This window comes from Terrapene carolina, unplaced genomic scaffold (genome assembly GCF_002925995.2).
Source record: "Terrapene carolina triunguis isolate 2854851 unplaced genomic scaffold, T_m_triunguis-2.0 Scaffold926, whole genome shotgun sequence".
Taxonomy (NCBI): Eukaryota; Metazoa; Chordata; order Testudines; family Emydidae; genus Terrapene; species Terrapene triunguis.
In genome coordinates, this window is record NW_020665277.1 from 796,475 (window position 1) to 814,097 (window position 17,623).

At 46.9% G+C, this 17,623-nt stretch overlaps 1 protein-coding gene across 1 annotated transcript in view; it reads right to left on the bottom strand.

Moving 5' to 3' along the window:
• Positions 1 to 10,824, bottom strand: part of LOC113408163 (plexin-A2-like) — a 43,430-nt gene extending 32,606 nt beyond the window's left edge. Inside the window, exon 1 of the mRNA XM_026660982.2 lies at positions 10,586 to 10,824. The gene's annotated coding sequence lies outside the window, so the exon portion shown is untranslated. The remainder of the gene's footprint in view (positions 1 to 10,585) is intronic.
• Between the last annotated feature and the right edge of the window lie 6,799 nt (positions 10,825 to 17,623).

A 17,623-nucleotide genomic window follows, 5' to 3' on the forward strand; every position in this document is an offset into this window, starting at 1 on the left:
TGAATAAGAAATTTAAATTCCATCACAAGGACGGTTTTGTGCACCTGAGACTGCTTGTCACCTGCACCCCAGTTGGGGGTAATCCTCAAAGAGGGGAGAGAGGTGTAAGAATGAGAGAGAGAGAGGCCTCCAAATCACCTCTGCCCCTCCATCTCTACTCATGGCAGCTACGACACTTAAAAAACAAAGAGAGCATCATTGAACTGGGAGAGCGGTGATCCTGGCTGGAAGGCTTGGATCTGCTGTGAGACAAAACCTTTTTGCTTTTAAGTTCACTTAGCTTGTTAAGTTATTAGCAAGCATTTTACTCTTATTTCTTTTGTAACCAATCCTGGCGTTTAAAATCTGTCTTTCTGTAGTTAATAAACTGATCTTATTGTTTAATCTTAACCAGTGTGTTTGGATGAGTGTGTGTGGGATACTCCATTTGGGAGAACAAGGCTAGTGCATATCAATTTCCTCTGATGAAATGATGGACTTTTGATGAGCTTGTACTGTTCAAAAGGATACCGAGCAGTATAAGACACACATTTCTGGGGTTGGGACTAAGAATTTGCAGGTGTTGCCCTGTATGTAAATTCATGTAACATAGCTGGGAGTGATTTTGCATGCTGAAGGCTGCATGAACAGGCCAGGAGTGGATGTTCTCACAGAAAAGCAGTCTAAAAGGCATCCTAAACTAAAGAATTAAGGGGACAGCTGTTCAACAGTTCAGACTGTACCCTGGGTAATGGCACACACATTACTTGATGGTTTTCTTAAGTCCCAGCTCCTGGAGTCATGAGAATCTTGGCTTTCCTTCTTTTTAAAAGTAGGTTTCTAGCCTCATGATTACAGAGAAAGGCTAGTAAAGTTGAACTCCACAGCCTCAGAAACCAGGAGGCAAATAAAAAGAACCCAATCTCAAAACTTTGAGGGGCCACACCCATTAATTTTGAGTGCTTAAGGTTGGCAATGCTTCATACACAACGTGATAAATTAACAGGATGTAATATCTGTAACCTTAAGTGCATCCCAGTGCCAGAGGGCAAGGGGCTCATTGGTACTAGGTAATGAGTTTCAGCTGGCCTGACCAATTCAGTATATCCCAACTCATTAGGGTTATAATCTGTATCTAAAAGGTGTCATGTAACATGGCACTGGAAAACTCACTGACCACTAATAGTCATGCATGATGAATGTGGTGTGTATTAAGAGTTATGGATATTTGCTTAGGCAAAGATCTTTCACCACGGAAGGCAAGGGAGAGCAGCCCCCTGGTGCTTCTGTGGGAGGCCCTGATTGAGGGAACATCAGCCATGGGAGAAAGAACAAAGACTGGTAAGAAATCTATCTTGAACAAAGACATTCAGGGTAGCAGGGTATGTGGTGACAACCCTTTACTTGAGCAGATTGCTGACACGGTATCTTATTCATAGGACCGCTACACTCTGGTCTTGTGTACACACAAACTTGTATTGGTTTAACTAAATCGGTTTTAAAACAAAGCTCTAGTTAAACTGGTACAAGTTTGTGTGTAGACCAGGCCTCTCCTTCTTTCTCCTGCCATCTTCCCGTTAGATACTGGTATCCTTTGTAGGGTCAGATTACATAGGACTCCTACCATGGGAACCAAAGACCTGAGCCATGGAGCTGCCACCTTCTGTCTAGCTTACATGTTGCTGCATGTTGTCCCAAAGCCAAGGGCAGCTACTGCAATGCGTATCAAGCTACATCCTGATGACACAAGTGAGTCTACCTAAATCAAAAACTGCAATGACTGCTGCATTTTGAGAAATCTCTTACAAGCATTTGTTCCCCAATTCACCAAGCCTGGATAGAACATAGATAACTTGATCCAAGCTGAGTTGAGCCCTGACAGCAGCTTTTGGAATAAATCAAGGTAGAGCCACTTTCTTGAAAGTCTCCTCATGTAGAAGAGCAAGTGAGTAATCAGTGACGCACTGCCTGAGAGACTTCCTGTTTTCTCCAGCATTACTGGACTTCCTGACACAAGGTAAAGGGCAGTCAGAGCTCTGTAGCTTGACACTGATCAGTAGCTGCTGCTGAATGAATTAAAATTGCTGTTTCCAAATGGTGGTAATTGCCAGTCAGGGGCTGAACACTATAATAAGCTGTTTCCTTTAGCTCTCCATGATGCATATGGAGAGTAGCCTCTCCCTGGACCATTAGCCTGCCTCCCTTCAAGGTCTGTGCTGGGAAAATGAAGGCTAAAAAAGCCCTTCAAGTGGTGTGGGGTTTGGATGTGAATCTGTAACCTACTGGGCAGTGCGTTTTACACTTCCTCTTCGGTGCAGATCCACAGAGGACGTGAGGCGGTTACAGCTGCGGACCCTGACTCTTTGGCTCAAGGTTTCGTCTCTGGAGGTCTCCAGTTCAGTCCCTGGTGTTTGTCATGCTGGCGGCCCTCATGCATCCATTTGGAACTTGTCAATAGCACTTTGGGGTCACCCCGAGGGGTCCAAGGCTGGATGTGCTCACTAACCTGCTGCCCGGGGTGCTCAGAAGCCAGGCACTGCACCACACCAAGGCTCACTCCAGCCTGCTAAAAGAACATTGTCCCCATAAGCTCAAGCCACACATGCTGGCCCTTATGAGCTTTGGACTGAATGTACTGACTTGTAACCAATAGGCTGCTCAGAGGACCTGGACTCCTAGCATTGAGCCTGCATTTGTTGTACAAATGTGGTGGTGAAAAATCACAAAGCGACAGACTTTCCGAACAGCCAACACTGAAAGTTTTATAAGGTCAAACCCTTAGGCCTAGTCCACACTAGAAAAAGTCTGTATCGGCAAAACTTCCTAGTGTAGACTCAGCTTATGCTGGCAAACAAGAGCTATTTCAGGTATAGCTTACACTAGTTCCCCCAAACAAAATAAGCTATACTGACAAAAAATGCTGGTATGATTGTATCTACACTAGGACTTCTGTCAGTACAGAAATGTCGTAAGAAACCCCACCCCAACTGTCATGACTATACCATCAAACGTTTAAGTGTAGAACTGGCATTAGCTTCATTTAACCAGCTGGGAGACAGTTGTGAAGTGCTGGCTGGCTCCCACCTCACCAGCAAAACAGCTGCACTCCAGGTTTGAGCAAATGTTTCTCTTAACACTCACTAACGGAGGATGGGGATGCACAAGCTCACCAGGCTGCGAGGAAGGAGACTTTCCTTTCCTGTTTGGCTTTCGGTGCTGAAACAACTGTTGTCTCACTCACAGTTTGGAGTGGACCCCCACTTGCCCCGCTCCGCCATCCCTCGGAGGCTTAATGTGTGAGGCTCTGGCTAGAGCAACTCCTGCCTCTCCCTCTGCAGCTCACTCCCAGAGCATCTGGTTGTTTCATTAATGAGCCATAAGAAAGGAGCAGCAGCAGGAGGGCGAGGTGAGAGGTCAACGTAATATTTACCCAGACGTCACCTTTCACTTTTGCACGGCGGGGAAGTCACTTCAAAGCAAAGGAAGGGCTGCGAGATACATCCCGGGTCTGCTGGGGAGGCTGTGCTCACATTAACACAATAGAGCCACTTCCAGCCCAGCTCCTGTCAGGCAAGGGAGGCCCCAGGAACTTCTGGCAGTGCTTCCAAACCTCTGGTCCATAAACCAGTATAGCCCCCTCAGACTGTTAGGAGTCTGCCTATCCTTCTCTCTCTAATGCCACTTCTTGGCCTCCCGCTCTTCCATAGAAGCCCTAGACTGCCACAGGCAACCAGGCAGCTTGGGCTGCTGGGCCTCAACTCCAACCCTCCTGGTTCTGAACACCCTTCATTTCAGAGCAGTTTGGATTTTGGGGCTAAACCCCAGTACTGAAAGCCACCCAGGCTCTAGGCAGGTTAGAGTGCGCAGCGATGGGTGGAAGGCCAAGGGAACTGGCAGGAGTAGTCAGGATCTCTGGAGAGCTTGGAACTCCCATTGATCTCCAATGCACTCATTGCAATTCTCTAGGAGACCCCAAGGTAGACAAGAGGCTGCCCCACAAATGGGCCCGTTCTTCAGGGCAACATTTTTAAGGCACCCTAATGCCACAGGCCACCCTGTGTGTAAAACCAACATAGAAACAAGTGGGTAGGATGGGGACATGCCACAGGTAGGATTTTTAATTTCCAGGCAGAGATATTTCATTTGGTGACTGACCATGTGTTACTGAGCGATGTGTTTGTACATCAAACCTTTTACTAACCCCCTGTTAAGGTAGTGGGCTTGTGCTTAGAGCAGGACGACTTCTGAGTTCTATTCCTGGCTCTAGCAATGCCTTACTGTGAGAAAACCACCTCAGACTGCCTCAGTTTCCTGATCTGCAAACCAGCGGTAGAATTTACCTGTCTCCTACAGCTGTGGAGGAGAAGCTTAATACATGTAAAGCACTTTAGTATTGGATAAAAAGGATGAGAGAAATGCCAAAAATTGTTAATGGTGTCTAAGGCAAATCATTGCTTTAACATTGTCCTCCAGGGTATCACGCTTGGAGTCCCACCATCAAACCTTTCAGTGCCTTGCAAACAGAGGACGAGCTCTGTCAAAATCAAGATGCCCAGCCACCTAGCACTATTCTTCACACAAAAGCCACTTGGAACGTCACAGAGACAGTGGGGATAGAACTCACATCCCAAAGGCACAGTACATTATCCCTTCAGCTCAAGGAGAACCTCCATTAGCTCTTAGCACCGAAGGGCCTATGACACATAGCTGTGTAACTCCAATTCCATCCAGCTGGGCAATGGTGAACACACATGTATAATGGCATTTCACCCCGGACGATGCCAGCTACGTTGGGATAAACCCAATGCTTTGGCTATTCCCGCACAGACTGCAAACTGCTCCCTATATTCCTGCTACAACAAAATGGGTATATTCACCTGAGTGGCCTGTAATCTCCTCTGTAGATTGCTGGTGCTCTTCAGACAAGGGACTAGAGAACATACCTCATTTGCTTTCCCGTTGCAGCAGAACAGCCTACATCTGCATCAGGCAGGATGGAGGGCTTGGCTGACAGGGCTCAGCCCCGCTCACTATCACTCTTCCTTTTAAGATGATCTGGACTTTTTTTTTTTTTTTTTTTTATAATGTGACTCTCATGCCTTTTATCTCCTGCTCTGAATGTAATTTTAGCCCAGGCAAAGCAGGATTAAACTTTCATAACATGATACATTTATCTCGCTTTTCATCCCCTCTCCCTCCCCCCCTTCAATTTCACCCAACGAGAAGCAGAGATTATACTGAGAAATATGAGAAGGGATATATCAGATCAGAACAAGGGAGGCCACTTTTTTCTCAGCACCCCGTCTCTGGCACGTACCATCCCATGGAGCAGCCAGAATCACCATTTAGCCAGCAAAGTAAGGCTAACGAGATTTCTCAACCCAACTGAAACACAAGGTTGGATTATAACACAGAGAAAAGACCCAACAGAGAACACACAGTGGAAGATTAGATTAGAGAGATACATCATTGACATATGGTATGCTCGCTTATTTCATCTTACTTTATTTATTTATTTTCAAGTCTTGCCAGAGCAATTTTACCACCACCTGAGAACATCTCACCACTGCATTCAGGCCACAGCAGGGGAGGCAGAAAGACAAACCATGCTGAGGCGATTCCAAGAGCACCTCTCTCCTGGATAAAGGGGGTGGGGGTTGGATGAGTGTATATGGGGCGGGGGGGACGGACGGGGGACCATCAGCTACAGCCAGTCTGATTTATCTGGGAATTTTTGAACACATTAAAGTCTTCCTGCCTCTCCCAAAAGTGCTGTTTCCAGTAACTGGTAGGTCTCAGCAAAATGGTGGGTCAAATTCTCAACAAGTGCTTCTCATCTTAGTGTCTCCTTTCACCATAAGGGACCAGTGGCACTCAAGTGATGAGATGGCCAGTTTTAGTGACTTCCCAAGTTAAATTCGGTAACAGCTCTGCTTGCTGCCCCCCCCCCCCATCCTTTTTTAAACTCCCACAAAACAGCTCTTTAGTACCTTTTAGCCTGAACTGCGGGAGCCCCCCTCTAGTGGAGTGAGATGGTATTTCAGGTGGCCCACAACCCAGTCTCATTCGCTCTTCCAGCAATAACTGTATCGTAGAAAATTCAGTCCCACTCAGACTCACAGCCCAGCCTGGGGATGCATTACTTTGACTAGCTCATGAATTGTTACTGCTCTGCTGTTTGGCCTGAGCGGTTCCCAAACTGCTTAGGCCAAAGGTGGATTTGAACAATGAATCCTGGTGTAGGGAGGGGAGGAGACAAGTGGAAACGAGAGTGAAATGATGGAGCGGGAGAGCACAACTTTCATTCTCAGTTTGTTAGATAAAGATCTTTTAAAAATAACCCAGAACTAAACGGACAATAAAATCCCTTTGCAAAGCAAAAGCAGGGTGGCTTTTTCAGCAGGTATTTAACCCCCAGAAGCCTGGATTTGAGAACAAGGCTCAAGTCACAAGTGACATACGTTTGACCTGCTCAATTCAGCCTTCTACCATAGATCTAATTCCTTAACAAACCCGGTTCCCAATTCTGGAACAAAACTGGGTTGGTGTAAGGAGTTAGCATGCAGCAGCAGCCTTGCTACAGGCTAGCGCAGCAGAATGCTTGGGGACAGCATCCCTGCCACATGCCCTTCTCTTCAAAACACCCCAATAAATATACATTTTTCCTTTAGCTAAAGAGAAAGAATATGAATATAAAATCCTTTTAGGCAGCAGCAGCCTCCACTTTCCCAGGCCAATACATTGCCTGGATTCTTCTTGTGTTCCCAATTTCTCTTCTATATCCTTGAAGCTTTCTAACAAACTACTCTTCACAGACAAAGAACTTTCCACTGCCTCAGCCCAGAATGCCTTTTAGTCTTGCAGACAACTGAGGTTAGATCTTATGGAGGCAAAGAGGGCAGAAGAGGGAAGACGCATGACTCTAAGAAGCCAAGGAGTAAGTGGACATACTCAGGTCACGTGTAGGATGCTCTTGGCCATAATCATAAAGGCACCAGGGATCCAGTCATCAAGACTGTGGCCAAACCCTAGGAAAAAAACTTGGTAGTGCCTTCCCCCCACTTCCCCTCTTGTCCTTTGTTGTCCTCCTAGCCAAGCTGGTTAAGAGATTAACACTCTAAAAACCACATTTACTCTAATTAGCCATGAAATCTTTGTAAGTAAGTGAAAAAATGTTTCCCTTGAGGGATTTTTGTCCATTCATCACTGTTTGAATTACAGGGGAGACAGAGAGAGATGGGGGGGGGGGAAGGGAAAAAAATTAGAAAATTCAGATCTAATGAATTAATAGCAGAATGCCCAAAGGGGAAGCGGACTATAACTATAAAATGCAAGCAGCTCAAAGGGACGATTCGGAATTATTTCTAGTTAACAGACTGTAACACAACGCTCCGGTCTCTTTATGATTTGGGTAGCTTGGCTAGCAGTCCCTGGCTCTCTCATTGGTAGTGATGGACAGAAGTACATTGTGCCCCCCAGGCTGTGTGTACAGACAGCTGTGTGCGACTCCACCAGGAGACAGCTGGGTAAGGAGGGAGATAGGCTAGAAACAGCCATCAGGCCCCTTGCACCTGATTTTTAATGATTATTTTACCATGGGAAAGCATTTGAGAAGGGCTGGGGTGGGGGCGGGGGGGCGAAGCAGGGAGAAAATCTTGCCTCAACTTAGACCCATAAATATTTCATAGCACCGGCATAAGAACGATTATATTGCTCCTTTCTTGTGTATTTTAAACATCTCACCGCCTTCCACTTTCTCCCCCCCCCTCCTTTGTGTGTTTCTTGTAACAGGCCCATGAAATAAAGATTAGCTGAATAATCAAGAGTGTTTAGAAATGTGAAAGGGGCCGTCTCAGGAGCACCACAGGCTCATCACTCTCAATTTCCCCCCCCCCCGCTTAAGAATTCCAGAGACAGAGGAAGGAAGCAAATTTTTCATGTGCTTAAAAAAAAAAAAGCCTCAAGGCTGGAATGGGAGTGGGATGGATGGGCACAGAGCTTGCTGCTCCTCATAGAAAGGGATCACTAGAACAAGTATGAGAAGAGGAGACATTCTCCACCGCTACCCCGTTACATTTTTATTGTTTGAGCCGCACAGGGCCAATTAAAACAACTTGATCAGTGCAGCATTTGGACTGAAGCATGGGGGTGGATGTGTGTAATTTTCCTGCCTGTGATGGATTTTACCTTTACCCGCTAAACCAGGCCTCCCCGAACAAAGATACTTCGAGAAGACCTGGCAACCTTTGGCATGCATATTGGCACCAAAAAGCAGACCTGGCATTTCCCCTAGAATCTTCCCTCCACACGTACCCTGCAGCACCCAGCCCTTATATCCCAAGCAGCCTCAGTGGAAAGATTCACCTATCACCTGAGAACACCAGTGCTAAAATCCACCCAAGCCATTGGGTCATTCCTTCACGACTCGCTCCAGGCTTCAACTGCACAGAGTTTCCACAGCCGGCCTGGAAGCGCTGAGGCTCTGAGGGGCCAGTCAATGGGAGCCCTCGTGCACAGCATGGGAGTCACACGGCTTCCTGACACACCCCACAAACGGCTCCCAATGTCATTTCCATTTAGCTGCTTTGCAAGCCAGTTTGTCACATACCAGTGTGATTTGCTGGAGAGAGTTAAAGAGCAGGACAGTTGAAGTCATCTCTTCTCCGCTGTCACATATACCCAGGCGTACAATGGTCAGAATCTATTGGTTTTTTCCTTCTGGTATCTAACCGCATGGGGGGGGGGGGAGGGGAAGAGTTCAGGTTGTTCTACTGAGGAGCAGGGGAGAGTTGAGGGTTAACAGAACAAGTAACACAGGGAGTGATGAAAAGCACCCGGAGAAGCTGTTCCTATCATGTTTGTGGATTCTGTGCGGATTCTAAACAGCATCTGTTACCTGTTCCCACTGCACAAACTTGTTATAAGCCAGGGGGAAACTCCACAAATAATTACCTCCAATAAAGATATAAAGGCAGTGAAGAGTAAATTGGGTTACTTTATCTTCCTGCAACGAGCACAGCAGAGATGGTTAGGCGAGTTGAGTGAAGTGCTGTATTTTGCTATACAAGCCATTTCACAAGAGAAATTGTACATTTTAGTTACTCTTTAGCTGAACCGTTTTTCCAAAATCAAAGCTATTTCGTTCGGCTCCCTGAACCGCTCTTAACTATGCTATTGGACTCAGAGTGAATGGGAAATTGGCCAAGGACAGCAGCGGAGGTAAATTATTTTATAAAAGGGCTAAAATCTCGGTGTTTGAAAAAAAACAACCCCTCTGTTCTGAAGAGGGCACCGATTCTCTTTGAGGCAGCAGGCTTTCAGCTGCAGAAGTAGGTCATTTGACTTAACTTTCAGAGACATGGGTATCAATGGGGCTGTCCAGCGAAGGAGAGCAGAGCCCATCTCCCAGAACTCAGCTACCAGCTATCAAACCGAATCATCTCGCCACTGAAATGTTAAGAGCTAGACAAATAATGGGGGAAACCCCTTAGTAATGGGATTTTGTAGCATCGTCCCCTGCTAACACTGCATCCTCTCTCCCCGCTGAGACAATACCCTGAACTACCGATCACACATGCACAATTGCCCACCCATCACTTACTAACCCCCCACCCCTTAATGCTAGTCTATGACACTGCTCGGAACACAGAATTATTAACTCAACCTCTTTGCCCCAGCCACACAAAGTATTGACGCGGCTCGCACAGAAGAAAGGCTGGTTGGTATTGGGCTATTCTAGGTTACACTGGGGGCACGAAGTCGAGAGGACAGTGTGCGTAGATGTCCTGTGTATAGAGACAAGCCGCCCTTGCCACTACACATGGGCCAGCCAAACAATTCAGGGGTTGATGGGACTGAGGAACACACAGACAGTACCTCGGATTTCTCTGGAGAAAGCACAGACTGATTCACTTTTAGCCCCCCTGCCCACCCGGCTTCCACGAGAGATTTTGCAGCATTTGGGAGTTTTCATGGGAACACTTTTTGGTAGTCACGAGCGCTTAAAATAAATAAATAAAAAAAGTCTCTCCTTGTCAATGGCAACGTTTTGTTTGCTCGTCTCCTCTGATGCACTTCCTCCCCCCAGATCATGACTGCCTGGGAGAAAAATGAAACCGCTGAGATTCAAGGAGGAATAAAATACATTTATAGAATAGCTAACCTAAGAAAAAAATAATGGGGAACCTAAAACGGAGCGGGGGGGGGGACGGGGGACCAAAGGGCTCTCTTGATGTATCTTTATTTCCAATGGAAGAGGAAGCGTGTCAGGATGCTGCCTCCACACACACTCCCCTCCAGAGGTGCAGGTTCCCAAGTGCACTGTCTGGAAAGACAAACATGTCACTAACGCTTCCAGCCTAAGCCACGCAGCAACACATGGGGCTGGAGCCCTTCCGCAGGCACACGTTACACACAGCCCTGTCCACAAGAAAGTGGCTGGGGTCCTCTATGGGGGCGGGGGATCTCCCTCAGTCCCTCCTTTCCAAATGCATTGTGTGATTATATCAAATGACGGGGGGGGGCGACTCTTGCACCCCAGAGATACATGCAGAATAAAAGGGGGCAGGCGGAGGTTCAAGGCACAAGCCCCGGTTTGATGACTTACCAAACCTCAAGGTCCGCTCCTGTCCGTCTCCTTGGGGGGCGGACAGCCTCCTCCCCCCCCGCGCCTCCTCGGAGTTAGGGAGAGGCGATCCGCCCGGCCCCCCGTTGCATTAACATCCACAGCAAGTGCCCAGCTCCTGATCTGTATTCCTGGAGGCTCCCTGCTCTTCCTGGGAGCCGCTGCTCTGCACCCCGGTGCGCCTGGCTGCCCAATGACTGCTGTGTCGAAACTCTCCTTATTCCTCGCCTTTGCCCACCGAGCCCTCTCCTCGACCCCCCCTGGCATGAGCCACCCCGGGCTGCCTGCCCGTCCCCGCTCCCCTCCTGCGGGGAGCTGTTTCCCCCTCTCCCTCTTTCTCCCAGCCGAATTTCCCAGGAACTGTGGGCTCCTTCCCCCAGCTCCTGCCTGGCACTGGAAGCTCATCCCCCCATCAGCAGCAAGCTGGCTGGCTGCTAAAGCCTGCCTCCCTGTATTACCATGGAGCTCATTAACATACAGTCTCGGGGCTTAACCCTTCCCCGGCCGAGCCCCGGGCCTCCCCGCGCCCCCGGCGGGGAATTCGGCCAGGTGCTGAGCGAGACCCACCCGCAGCAGCCTGGGACCCGCCTGGCGCTGCCGAGAACCTCCGTCCCCCACCCCAGCGAACGACTCCAGAGAAAACGCGGCGAACCCAGGGGCTGGGCCGGTTTGTAAAGAGCATTAAAAGGCACCAGAAACTGAAGCCGGCACAGACACCCCACAACCTGCCTGGCTCATCTCCGCCTTCCAGCGCCCGCGTTTCAGACCTTGCCCCCTGGCCCCCATAAGGTAGCAGGTGTGATTGGAGGGAGCTGAAGCTGCTTTTCCATTTTATCTCAACTCCCCCACACAGTTGGTCAGGATGCCCGCGTAGGGGGGTCAGCATCTCCTGCCCTCATTTGATACAGGCCACTGAGCAGCGAACAGGCTCCATAAATAACCCGTTGCCAATCCCCTGAACGCTCCTGCAACCCACAGTTATGTATCTATAACCTTCCTATCTACTGCAGACTATCAGCTCTGAGATGCAGGTAGCAGCTAGGGAGTTCATGAGGGAATGTGATCCAGCAATCAGAGAAAGGGTCTGACCATCCTGACTCCTGGGGTCTAGTCTGAGCTAGGCCATTGACTTGCTAGGTGAACTTGGGCATTTTATTATTAGTTTTATGCTGCTGGAATGAAGGAAAGGAAAACACCCACCAAAGATTTGTGTCTTATGTGCCTCAGTTTCCCCATGTATGACAAGGAGGGAACCTCACAGAATTGACATAAGGCATAATAACTAGCCTTTGTAAAGCACTTTGAGATTCTTGGGCCACAAAGAACCACGGAAGTGCAAAGAATTATTAACCAGCAGATGGGGAGACCAAACACAGAGTTAAAGCACCCCAGTTTCCACAGTCCACAACCCAGTCACACTGCACCGAAACCCCCCGGGGTTCTGTATCCCCCATTCTGTCATCCTATACTAACTGAGCACTATTAAAAAAAGTCTAGCTCCAGTTGTGTGGGCTGAGTATTTGGAAATCTAGGCCCAGAGGTCTTGGCACCTCCTACCTGGGAGATCTCCTTTTACTCCTCATACACCACTGCAGGTGTGATCCCTGTAATTATGCTATCTGGGCCCCAGTTTACTATAAGAGAAGGGTCTGCTAGAAGAGTAATCTCAGACCATTTTCCTTTAGAAAGTGTTTCCCCTTTTGGCCTGAATTAACCCAGCCTGTTGTCCTCCAGGCCATGGTGGAGGGCAGCTGAAGAAGAAGGGGAAGGGAGGGTGATTTGGGTGGTTATTTTGTGCTATTACACATCATGGCATTGCTGCTTCTTTTTAACATTTGTCAGAAGTACCTATTGCATCTCACGAGGGGGCTCTTCTAGGGTAAATAAATAAATTAAATCCATTTTTGTTAAAAACAAACAGTCCCCATTCCTCGCCTTAGCCAGTGTCACTTCCCTCCTGTATCAGAGTTAGGTACTGCCCTCCCACCCACCCCGGTGGGTTGCCAGTAACTAGATGGTTGTCAATGGGGATTTAAGCCATGGGGTGTACTGTTGCCTTGTGTTATGTCTCTGGAAAGTTACCATGGCATAGCACAGCATGTGGAAGAGCCTGAGTGGGGTGATCTCAGAGTTGGAGATGGACACTCTTTAGATAAGTCCTTTGACTGATTTAGAGAACGATCACATATAGGGAGACACTCATAGTAACTGAAAAGCAAATTAAAATAAAAAGGGAAAGGTACATACAAGAACAGCTAAAACTTTCAATCAACTCCACTCACTGCCATGGGGAGACAGACAGACAATACAGCTACCTACAGGACTTCCCAGTTCTTTGGTGAAGAGCTCCTGAACATTCCCCACTCAGCACTAAAATAAGAGCAGCTGCCAAAGGGTGCTATTTACTCAGCAGGGCCAGGTCATATGGCTGCCTGGTGCTTAAAGCTACAACCACACAGGTGTATATTTTAAATGAACACACGTCATCACTGATAGCAGAAAGCTAGAGCCTGACTTGGATCCCAAAAGGATTCCCAGGCGCTACTTCCTAAGCTTTTTAATAAAGGAGAGACTTTAATCAATCCACACTTCTGCCCACAAAACCAGGACCACAATCAAGGGGAAGAAATTAACTCTAGTGTAGCGATTCTGTAGCTGCCCTCTAGTGGCAGGTCACATGTCTGCAGCTAAAAACACCTGGGAGAGATAGAAGGGAAATTTCTTCCCTGAGCTCTTCATGTTCCCTCCACCAGGAGTATAAAAGCAAAACAGGCTCAGTTGCGTGCCAGAAAGGAGGGGGCCAGTGCAGTCTCTCTCCCTCTCAGCCCCTGGGCTGCCTTTTCCCCTTGCAGGAGTGGGTAACTGGGTTAGGGATGTTTGTTGTTTTTTGGGTCTTTTTTGAGGCTGGTGGGAAGGGGAGAGGAATCAAACCTACAAACCTATTTCTGTTGCTTGCAACTAAAGTTTAAAGGAGCTTCCCAATTTGGGAAGGTGGGGGTTGTAAAAGACGATAAACTTAATTCCTCCTCCAGGGACAAAGTTGCACAGTAGGTTGTGAATACTTCTCTACGATGGGTCAAATTTCTCCCCTGCCTATGTCTACTGATATTCATAGAAGGATTTTCTTTTTAAACACATCCCCTACAATTCTGCAGAGCATAGACAGGAGGTGTCCCATCTCACCTATCCCACTTAAGGGCCAGATCTCATTGCCATTGAAGTAAATAAGACGACTCCCACTGACTTCACTAGGACTTGGCGTGGACCTCTATTGGGGATATTTTTGATGTTCTGCAAGGATACTATAGGATACAGCTGTTTATATCAGGAGGGTGCTCAGTTTAGAGAAGGACCATGCCCTTAGCAAGCTCTGCTCTTTCATTATTCTGTCCCTGCCTGATATATTGACTGTGTCTTTCATTCACAGCAAACTGCACTAAATCCCATTACAAATACCAGCTTTGGTTAAATGCTTGTGCTGCTAATGCAATTTCTCCTTTCACAGAAAGCAGTACAAGGCGGGTCAGAGCGTCTCAATCATTTCTCTCCTCTTTGCAGGACTGCATCCTGTTTATTATTTATTAGTGGCAAATTGTTTTCAGGGATGCAGGGTCTATCTCCTGCTAATTACAGGATTTCTGAGCTAGGGAGCAGAGGAGGCCATTGTATGATGCATGTGAGGAGCCAGGGTTTATTTTGGGGCACGAAGAGCAAAACAGCACTGGTCTGGGATTCACGGCTAGAGAATGTGAGCTGATAAACGATGCCATTTGCATGACCAGTCCTGTGGTCAGATGTGCTTTAGGCATGGCATGTCCTTACCTGAAACAACTTTCGGGGAAATCCTCATCTGGATTTGTGTCCTCCCATCCCTGAAGCTGATGATATGTACTAGTGCCTGGGGATCACAGGAAGCCCCCTTTAGAAGCATGCAGTAAATATCAGTATTTATTGTGTGGAGTTGAGGTGGTGAATGGGAATGTAAGGAGGGAATACCCTATTTGTTGTATTAATGTGTGTGTGTGCTGCACGTTTGTGTGTCTGTGCCTGTGTGTGCATGCGTGTGCGTGAGTATCCTGTGCATTTCTGTATCTCACTCATTCACTCACGCCCGTCACCCCAGTCGGGGTATGGGCCGCCAACTACAGATCTCCAGAGTCCTTTATCCTGGGCTATTTGCTCTAGCTGGTTCCAGGTATAGCCCATTTTTATGCTATCAGCCTGAAGGTCGCGTCACCAGGTGTTTCTTGGACGGCCTCTTTTCTGCTTGCCTTGGGGCTTCCACCGCAATTTCTGTGTCTGCCGTGCCAGAATTGTGTGCACGCGCGTCTTGTGTGTTGTTTGAGTATTGGTTTGCATGCATACTATGTATTGCATATAGGTGTGTGTGGTGTGTAGATGGAGTGTGTTTTTGTTTGTGTATGGTGTGCTGTGTACTTTGTGGATTTGTTCGTGTGTATGTGTTTTGGGTATTTACGTATTATATTTTGTGTATGTATTGTGCCTTTATTTTGCGAACATGTGTATTTGCATTTATTTTGTGCAGTTTCTGTGCCTTCATTTTGTGTACATCTTTTGTGTGTGCTTGTTTGTGCTTTGCGTTAATATTGTGCCAGCGCCTTGTGACTATATGCATGCACGTGTATATTTCTTTGGCATGTGTGCACTTTTGTTTGTGTGATATGTTGCGTACACATCTAAAAAGAAAACTAACAGCACTGCATGACATCTCTTTTACTGGCTGTTGTGCTGTGAGCTAATTATAACCCACATTGCTATGACATGTGGATGGGCTCCCAGCACCCACCTGGGAATTGTTTCGCTTTTCAGCCTTTTCTCCAGCGGGTCCAGTCATGGCATCTTACAACCAGCAAAGAGACACCAGGGGCAAGTGGCTGTGGGTAATTTACAGGCAAAATGAGGGTGAATGGAGAAAACAGATCACAGAGAGGCAAGGAGCTGTCCCTGTTGGGAACCAAACAGGCAGGACCTGCATGAAGAGCAATAACTCACTAAGGCGTCTGCCTTTGTGGCCCCTTTCGCTGGTACTCTCCAGTATGCAAATCCCAGTTTCTAGTGTACTTTATACAGTAGCTTGGCTCTTAGAGCTGCAAATCAAACAGGGCAGGACTGGAGTCCTTTTCTGCTAACCACAAGCCACACTCCCCTTTCCTCCCCTGCTTTGTGAGCATCACCAGGGGGAAGAGAGTCTCTTGAACATGCCCCTTCTATCACACCTGGCAATAGCAGCCCTAAGCCTGGTTCAACCAGGAGTCCTTAGGTGCAGTATCCCAGCAAGCCAAGCTCCCTTTCCGTCTGACCAAGCGGGATTTGCATAAGGGCTGACTGGCCTTTGTAGGGGGTGTAGCCTGGCCTCCTTCAGGCAGGGGAAATAAAGTGTAGTGAAACGAATGAGATGCAGCGGCTTAATCCTGTGCTGTCTTTGCTTGCATTGGCTCAGAACAACAGAGGGAGGGAAGCTGGAAAGAGACCTCTCTCTCTCTCTCTCTCTCTCTCTCTCACACATACCTGTCTTCAATCATTCCTAGTGGGAAAAGCAGGAATTGCTAGCTTGCCTGTGGCCAGTTCTTGTAACTTGCCTCTTGTGGAAGGTAAAGGAAAATGTTTTCTATATATAGGCTTGGAAGGCATTAGATTTTGAGCGGTAAATGTCAGAAAACATCGATTTCACCTAACACACAGCCTGCTGAAAAAATATTTCCATCGACAATGATCAGAATTTACAGATAGGCAAATGAAGAAAAATGCTGCTGCAGCACTTTTATGAGAGTTTGATTTAAGGGTGTTTACTTTGTATATTTTGACATGTGATGTTAACAATTTGTGTTTGATCTGTTCTAAAGCTTTAGCTTTTAAAATCTCAATGTCTACAGTCATTAAATAATTATTGTCTGCTCCCTCCAAATTTCCAACAATCTGAAAATTTAAATCAATAAAAAATGAAAAAAAGCCTGAAAATAAGCACTGATAATTTTTCAAAACTATAAAAAACAAAAGTCAAATTCTACCAGGCTTATCTATATACAGTCGTGGCCCCGAGTCTCCCCTACTTACACATCCACTGGATAGAGAGGTGCATCACATACGTAAGCAAATGCACATGCATGAGAATTGGGCCTGAATCAGATCCCCAGACCTGACTGCTCTTGAACTCTGATTAAATCTGGATTCAGACTTGGTGCATATGTGTTCAAAGGCAACGAAGCAGGTGTTTGAATGGAGATCTTAATTAAGTTGGGGCTGGGTTGGAAGATGAAGGGGTTAAAAAAAAAGCAAAACCAGAGTGATGTCATGGGAGGGGTCTACTATAGACCACCAAATGAGGAAAAAGAGAGGTGGATGAGGCTTTTTTTAAAACAACTAACAAAATGGTCCAAAGGACAGGACTTGATGGTGATGGGGGACTTCAACTACCCAGAAATCTGTCGGGAAAGCAACAACACAGCAGGGCATAGATGATCCAACAAGATATTGGAATGTATTGGAGACAATTTTTTATTTCAGAAGGTGGAGAAAGCAAGGAGGGGAGAGATTGGTTTAGATTTGATTTTGACAAATAGGGAGGAACTGGAACTTGAGAATTTGAAAGTGGAAGGCAGCCTGGGTGAAAGTGATCATGTAATGGTAGAGTTAATGATTCTAAGGATGCTAGGAGGGAAAACAGCACAATAAAGATAATGGATTTCAAGAAGGCAGACGTTAGAAAACTCAGGGAGTTGGTAGGTAAAATCCCATGGCAAGCAAGTCTAAGGGGAAAAACAATTCAAGAGAGTTGCAGTTTTTCCAAAGAGACATTACTAAGGGCACAAGAGCCAATTATCCCACTGCATAAGAAAAATACAAAGTATGGCAAGAGACCATCCTGGCTTAACCAGGAGATCTTCAATGATCTGAAACTCAAAAAAACCCAAAACAAAACAAAACAAAAAAGTCGTACAAAAAGTGTAAACTAGGTTAAATTACAAATAACACAAGTATGTAGAGACAAAATTAGAAAGG